Source organism: Piliocolobus tephrosceles, chromosome 2 (assembly GCF_002776525.5).
Source record: "Piliocolobus tephrosceles isolate RC106 chromosome 2, ASM277652v3, whole genome shotgun sequence".
In the NCBI taxonomy this organism is placed as follows: Eukaryota; Metazoa; Chordata; class Mammalia; order Primates; family Cercopithecidae; genus Piliocolobus; species Piliocolobus tephrosceles.
The window spans coordinates 117,483,218-117,491,229 of record NC_045435.1 but is presented as its reverse complement, the minus strand read 5'-3'; the positions used below and the strand labels follow the sequence as shown (position 1 = coordinate 117,491,229).

General features: G+C 38.3%; 1 pseudogene across 1 annotated transcript; it reads right to left on the bottom strand.

Annotated features, from left to right (window-relative positions):
• Positions 1-6,525: 6,525 nt before the first annotated feature.
• LOC111543500 lies at positions 6,526-7,032 on the bottom strand (annotated as a pseudogene). Its single transcript, XR_002731891.2, has one exon. The product of XR_002731891.2 is annotated as a 40S ribosomal protein S15 pseudogene (transcript).
• Positions 7,033-8,012: the final 980 nt, after the last annotated feature.

Below are 8,012 nucleotides of genomic sequence, written 5' to 3'. Positions count from 1 at the left end.
CCTTCATGTGCAGTTAACAACATGGCTGTTTTCTTTCCTCTAGGCCAGATGAAGAGCATCATATTGACTGGTCCCATGTACACTCAAGGAGAAGGAGATGACACAAGGCATATGTAGGTAGTGGACAGAATACTGGGAGTCGTCCTAAAATTCTGCCTACCACAGCTTTCATTGTTGCTTGGCTTATTAAAAATAAAAGCAAAGCAAAAATACATTCACACACAGCTCACACACACACACACCCCCTTCCCCATTAAACAACAGTGGCATATAATATATACCTTTCTCCATATTGTGTTTTGCACTTAATTTTTTTATCGTTTTATTAAATGTACTATATTTATTCAACCATATTTATATACCATATACCATAAGATACACCATATTTATTCAACCATTTTCTAACTCTTAACCATTTTGACTTTTTCCTATATTTTCTTTGCTATTATAAATAGTGCTGTAATGAATAGTTTGCATAGCCTTTTTTTTTTCCCCCTGGGTCAGAGAAATGTGCTAGATGTTGTCAAATTCCCCTATATCAAGATGACACCATTTTGCTTTCCCTCCTTCAAGATACCTGGTACGGTTTTTGTGATTTTCCTTTTATGAGTGAGGTTAAGCAACTTAAAGGGGGGATTTTTGTTCATCTTTCTGTGAACTGTCTGTTCATGGTATTTGCTATTCTTCTATTGGGTTGTTGGGCTTCCCACAGTTTCTAGAGGCTCTCAAGGGGTTTAGTCATTTTTCTGTGATATAATGGCAAATATTTTTCCCAGTTTGTCACTGTCTTTTGACTTATGTTATTTTGCTATGGAAGAAACTTTCATATATGTTGTTGAATTTGTCAATCTTTCCTTTTAGGGCTTCTGGGTTTTGAAACAGAGAGAGAAAGGCTTTGCCCACTCAGTGTTTATAAAGGAACACACTATGTTTTTTTCTTGTACTGCATAGTTTTGTTTTTTAAACTTAAATATCTAATCAGCTTGAAGTGTGTTCTGTTACCTTGTTTAAGGCATTAATCCAATGTAATCTTTTTCAAATATCTTCCCAGTCAATTGTTCAATCCTCAGGAAAACTGAGGAATAAAAGTCACCAGAAACCAACATCAAAGAGAAAAAAGCTATTCTTAAATAGTTTAAGCAGGTGCAGACTTTCTTAAGACTGTGATAAAGGGGAGTAACAGTGCAATGCCAACCGCCAGACAATTTTATTGAGCTGAACTTGAAGAACATTTAAACCATGTAAATTACAGTGAGAATATGGGCCGGGCGCGGTGGCTCAAGCCTGTAATCCCAGCACTTTGGGAGGCCGAGACGGGCGGATCACGAGGTCAGGAGATCGAGACCATCCTGGCTAACACGGTGAAACCCCGTCTCTACTAAAAATACAAAAACTAGCTGGGCGAGGTGGCAGGCGCCTGTAGTCTCAGCTACTCGGGAGGCTGAGGCAGGAGAATGGCGTAAACCCGGGAGTCGGAGCTTGCAGTGAGCTGAGATCCGGCCACTGCACTCCAGTCCGGGCGACAGAGCAAGACTCCGCCTCAAAAAAAAAAAAAAAAAGAGAATATGGAGAAAAACCATTGATTTCACAGCAAGAACATGTATACTTCCTATGCTTGAGTTGATAAAGTTTCCCCTCATCCACAAATGCTACAGAAACAAAATCTTAGTCTTCTCTTATTTTTTTCTTTCAAGTTCAAATCTTTATCAATGTCCTTAAGGTACTCTGATTTTAATTTACAAACGTAAAATTCACTCTTTCGGGTAAACAGTTTATAAGCTTCAAAAATACATAGAATTATGTAACCATTTCCACAATCAAGAAACTGAACAGTAGTTTCCAAAAAATTCTCTCAAGCTACTCCTCCCCAAACCAGAACACCCAGAAAACCTGGCAACTATTGATCTGTTCTTCATCCCTACAGTTTTTCCTTTTCTTTTTTTTTTTTTTTTTTTTTTTTTGAGGCGGAGTCTCGTCGCCTGGGCTGGAGTGCAGTGGAGGGATCTCAGCTCACTGCAAGCTCCGCCTCCCGGATTTACGCCATTCTCCTGCCTCAGCCTCCCAAGTAGCTGGTACTACAGGCACCCGACACCTCGCCCGGCTAGTTTTTGTATTTTTAGTAGAGACGAGGTTTCACCGTGTTAGCCAGGATGATCTCGATCTCCTGACCTCGTGATCCACCCGTCTCGGCCTCCCAAAGTGCTGGGATTACAGGCTTGAGCCACCGCGCCCGGCCCAGTTTTTCCTTTTCTAAACATTATATGTCATATAAATGGAATCCTACTGCTACAGTATGAATGTTTGTGTCCTCCCAAAATTCTTGTGTTGAAACCTAATCCCCAATGTTGTAGTATTAAGAGGTGGGGTCTTTAGGGAAGTGACTAAGTCATGAGAGTGGAGCCCTTGTGAATGAGATTAGTGTCCTTATAAAAAAGGCCTAAGAGGCGGGGCGCGGTGGCTCAAGCCTGTAATCCTAGCACTTTGGGAGGCCGAGACGGGCGGATCACGAGGTCAGGAGATCGAGACCATCCTGGCTAATACGGTGAAACCCCGTCTCTACTAAAGAATACAAAAAACTAGCCGGGCGACGAGGCGGGCGCCTGTAGTCCCAGCTACTTGGGAGGCGGAGGCAGGAGAATGGCAGGAACCCGGGAGGCAGAGCTTGCAGTGAGCTGAGATCCGGCCACTGCACTCCAGCCTGGGCGATAGAGCCAGACTCCGTCTCAAAAAAAAAAAAAAAAAAAAAAAAGGCCTAAGAGAGATTGTTTGCCCCTTCCATTGTATGAAGACATATAAAAGTTGCCATCTATGAGGAACAGGCCCTTACTGACACAAAATCTGTTGACACCTTGATCTTGGACTTCCCAGCCTCCAAAACTGTAAGCAATACATTTCTGTTGTTTATAAATTACCCAGTTTAAGGTATTTCATTACAGCCTCCCAAATGGGCCAAGACACCTACTTTATGTAGCCTTTTTAGTTTGGCTTCTTTCAGTCAGCGTAATGCACTTGAGATTCATCCATGTTGTTATGTGTTCTTTTTATTGCTGAGCAGTACTCTATGAGATGGATATACTACCATTTGTACCAGTCAAAAGTTATTTGGAATATTTCCAGTTTTCAGTGACTATAAACATTTGCACACAGGTTTTCAGCATACAGATCCTGCATGTATTTTGTTAAATATATACCAAAATATTTCTTTCTTCTAGGGGATGGTGATGTAGTAAATGGTACTATTTTTTCACTGCTAGTATAGAAAATTTTTTTTCTGTATTCTGTTAACTTGCTAAACTCACTTACTAGTTCTAGAAGCTTTTGTAGATGCCTTAACGTTTTCTATGTAGATAATCGTATCATCTGTAAATAGTGATCATTTTACTTGTTCCTCATCTATCTACAGATGCTCTTCAACTTACAGTGGCATTATGTCCCAAAAGATCCATTGAAACTGAAAATACTGTAAGGCAAAAAGGCATTTAATATACGTAACCTGCTGAAGATTATAGTTTAGCCTAGCCTACCTTAAGTGTGCTCAGAACACTTATATTAGCCTACAGTTGGGCAAAATCATCTAAAACAAAGCCCATTATACAATAAAGTGTTGAATATCTCAAGTCATTTGTTAAATATTGTACATTATGCCAAAATGGGGATAATGGTTCTCACACCATTGTAAACTAGAAAAATTATAGATCAAACCACCATAAATCGGGGATATCTGTATATGCCTTCTATTTATTTTTCTTGACTTCTTGCATTGAAAAAAAACCTTCCAGTATGACACTGAATAGGAGTAATGAGAGTGGATATCTTTGTCTTGTTCCCAGTATTAGGCAAATATTATTTCACATTATTTCACTACGAAGTGGATGTTAACTGCAGATTTTCTTGAAGATGCCTTTTGTTAGGTTAAGGAATTACCATCTATTTTTTGGTGACTGAGAATTTTCATCATGAATGGATGTTGAATTTCATTCAATGATTCATCTTCATCTATTTATTTGATCATACGGTTTTTCTTCCTTGTTTATACGATTAATTACATTGATTTTTGAATGTTGAATCTACCTTACATTCATTATATAAACTGGTCATGTTATATTATCCTAATTATGTATTGCTGGATTAGATATTGCTTCTAGTTTGTTGAGGATCTTGCATCTGTGCTCACGAGGAATATTGATCTGTAGGTTTCTTTCTCATAATGTCTCTGTCTGGTTTTGTAATAGGGTAATGTTGGCCTCATAGAATAAGTTGGAAAGAATATCATGCTCTTCTACTGAGATTGTAAAGAATTGGTTTCTTTCTTAAATGTTTGGTAGAATTTACCAGTGAAACAATCTGGGCCTAAAATATTTTTCTTTTTCCTTTTTTTTTTTTTTTTCCTGAGACAAGGTCTGGCTCTATTGCCCATTCTAGAGTGCAGTGGCACAATCTCAGCTCACTTCAGCCTCTGCCTCTCCAGCTCAAGCCATCCTCCCACCTCAGTCTCCCACCCAAGTAGCTGGGACTACAGGCACCCGCCATCATGCCTGGCTAATTTTTGTATGTTTTGTAGAGACAGGGTTTGCCATATTGCCCAGGCTGCTCTTGAACTCATGAGTTCAAGTGATCCACCTGCCTTAGCCCCCCAAAGTGTTGAGATTACAGGCATGAGCCACCACACCCAGCCAAATTTTTTTTTCTTTGGAAGGTCTTTTTAATACAATTTCAATTTCAATTTCTTTAAAAGATAAGGGACTATTCATGCTATCTATTTCTTCTTGAGGGAATTTTGGTAAATTGTGTCTTCCAAGTATGTCATTTAATCTAAGTTGTTGAATTTACAGACTTGGAGTTGTTAATAATCCTTCCTTATTATTCTTTAAATATCAGTAGAAGCTATAGGTGATATTTCCTCTTTCATTCCTAATATTAGACTATAGTTGGGAAAATTACAATGCAAGAAGTCAAGATAATTACTTGACTGCAGTCAAGTAATATATGTCTTCTCTCAAGTTTTTCTTGAGAAGAACTATTTTTCTATGTTAAGAACTGTGAAGGGTTGGAGATTTTACCCTACTTACAAACTAAGAAATTAGGCTGCCAGTTTTGTAGATTCTGGTAGAAGACATATGACTCCTAAGTCAGAGACAAAGTTTAGTTTAGTGCTTACAGCAATAGCAGCAGCCAGTCAGAGTATCAAGATTTTTGCACCAGTTCCCTGGGCACAGATTCCCACAGGTCAACACAAAGAGGTCTAGATGATACCTGAAATTGCAGTGGCTTGCATTGCAGGAAAGGAACCCTAAACTTAGGGTACTAGTATCTTTTGTATTGAGCAGTAAGCATTACTTGACCTGGAGTGAGACATTATCTCCATCTTCCAGGGCTGTTTATAGACATTATTGGGGGGAAAAGTAGTCTAGAACAAAGGGTAGTCAGTGTCTTACTCAAAAAACATGTGGAAAAGTCAGGGATCTGTAAAGAGTTTTTCCCAACACTCTGGTTAGAAATTGATTGATTGTATTGATCATTTCAAAGAGGCAGCTTTCATTTGATTGCTATTCACTGATTTTCTCTATTTTTTTTTACAATTTCATTCATTGATTTCTGCTCTTAATTTTATTCTTTTCTTCCTTCTGTTTAATGTGGGTTTAATTTACTCTTCTTTTTCTAGTTTTTTAAAGCAGAAGCTTAGATTATTTATTTGACATCTTTTTTCTTTTCTGATGAAAGCATTTAATGCTATAAATTTTACTAAGTACTATTTCAGCTACATGCCACAAATTTTTGATGTTGTATTTTCACTTTAATTCAGTTTAAAATATGGCCTAATTTCCATTAAGACTTTTTCTGTAACCACTGGGTTTTTTTTTTTTAATGTGTGTTGATTAATTTTCAAATATTCATCAATTTTCCAGAAAACTTCGTTATTGATTCCAAATTTAATTCTGTTGTGGTTGAAACACTTTTTTGAAACCATTATGATTTCAATTATCTTAAGTTTTCCATTATTTATATCCCAGAATATAGTCTATCTTGGTAAACGTTCCATGTAAACCTGGAAAGAATATGTATTCTGCTATTGTTGGGTGGAGCATAAATGTCAATTCAGCACTCACTTTAGCAGCATATATATTAAAATTGGAATGATATAAATGTTAATTTAGTCACATTGGTTGAGAACGTTGCTCAAGTCTTCTATATCCTTACTCATTTTTTTCTACTTGTTCTGTCAATCCTGAGAGAAAAATTTTTAAGTCTTCAAATATAATTGTGGCTTTGTCTATTTCTTTTCTGTTCTATCAGTTTCTGATTCGTGTATTTTGATGCTCTGTCATTAGATGTATACACATTTTGGATTGTTATGACTTCTTAGTCATAGAAGAATTAATGAATTGATTATTTTATCATTATATAAGTGCCTCTCTCTTTACTTCTGATACTTTTGCTTGCTTTGAAGTCCACTTTGGCATTAACATGGTCCCTGCCATTTATTTGGAATAATGCTTGCATGGTATATTTATTCTATCCTTTCACTTTTTTTTTTTTTTTTTTTTTTTTTTTTTTTTTTTGGAGCCAGGTGCGCCTTTATTAGCTGAGCCACTACTTGAGAGGGATGAAGCGGGAGGAGTGGATGGCTCCAATGCCGGGCCGGCCGTGCTTCACGGGCTTGTAGGTGATGGAGAACTCGCCCAGGTAGTGGCCAATCATCTCGGGCTTGATCTCCACCTGGTTGAAGGTCTTGCCGTTGTAGACGCCCACCATGCTGCCCACCATCTCTGGCAGGATGATCTTGTCCCGCAAATGCGTCTTCACCACTTCTGGCTTCTCCATGGGCTGCGCCTACTTCTTGGCCTTGCGCAGGCGCTTCAGCAGTGAGTGCTGCTTCCGCCGCAGGCCCCGGTTCAGCCGCCGCCGCTGGCGCGCACTGTACAGTTGCATGAGCTGCTCCTAGGACATGTCCAGCAGCTGGTCCAGGTCCACGCTGCGGTAGGTGAACTTGCGGAAGGTCCGCTTCTTCTTCTGCTCTACCTCTGCCATCTTGCCGGATGCTCAGAAAAGAGAGCTCTGGTCTCCTTTCACTTTTAACCTATTTATGTCATTGTATATAAAATAGATTTCTTGTATTCAGTATATAGCTGGGTCTTTTTTTTAATCCAATCTGAAAATTTCTTTTTTTAATTAGTATCTTTAGGCCATTTACCTTTAATGTGATTATGGATGTGGCTGGATTTGAATTTACCACTTTATTACTTGTTTTCTATTTTTTCCTTCTGTCTTACATTAGTCTATTTTTCCTTTCTCGTATTTTTCCAGATTATTTGGATATCTATACTGTCTCATTTTAATATACCTACTGGCATTTTTTGCTATATCTCCTTTTATTATTTTTAGTGGATGTTCTATGGATTACAATATACCTACACAATCTTTAGTTGTCCATTTAGTGTTAATGTCAGCACTTTGAGTAAAAGGTTTTAGACATAAGTAGGAGAAACAAAAGTCTCTTTAGCCTTCCCTTCTTTAAAGTTGCAGTTGCCATTTATAACGTAACATTGAAACCTCCACTAATCTTACAATTTTTGCTTTCAATAATAATACATATGGATATAGTTTTTAGAGACAGGATCTTGCTATTGCCCAGGCTGGCCTTGAATTCCTGAGCCCAAGCAATCTTCACACCCCAGTCTCCTGACTAGCTAGGACTAAAGGGCCATGCCACTGCAACCGGTAGTCATACATTTAAAAGAACATACTAGAAAAGTTGAAATGAAGGAAAAAATGTTAAGGGCAGCCAGAGAGAAAGGTTGGGTTACCCACAAAGGGAAGCCCATCAGACTAACAGCAGATCTCTTGGCAGAAACTCTACAAGCCAGAAGAGAGTGGGGGCCAATAGCCAACATTCTTAAAGAAAAGAATTTTCATCCCGGAATTTCATATCCAACCAAACTAAGTTTCATAAGTGAAGGAGAAATAAGATCCTTTACAGACAAGCAAATCCTGAGAGATTTTGTCACCACCAG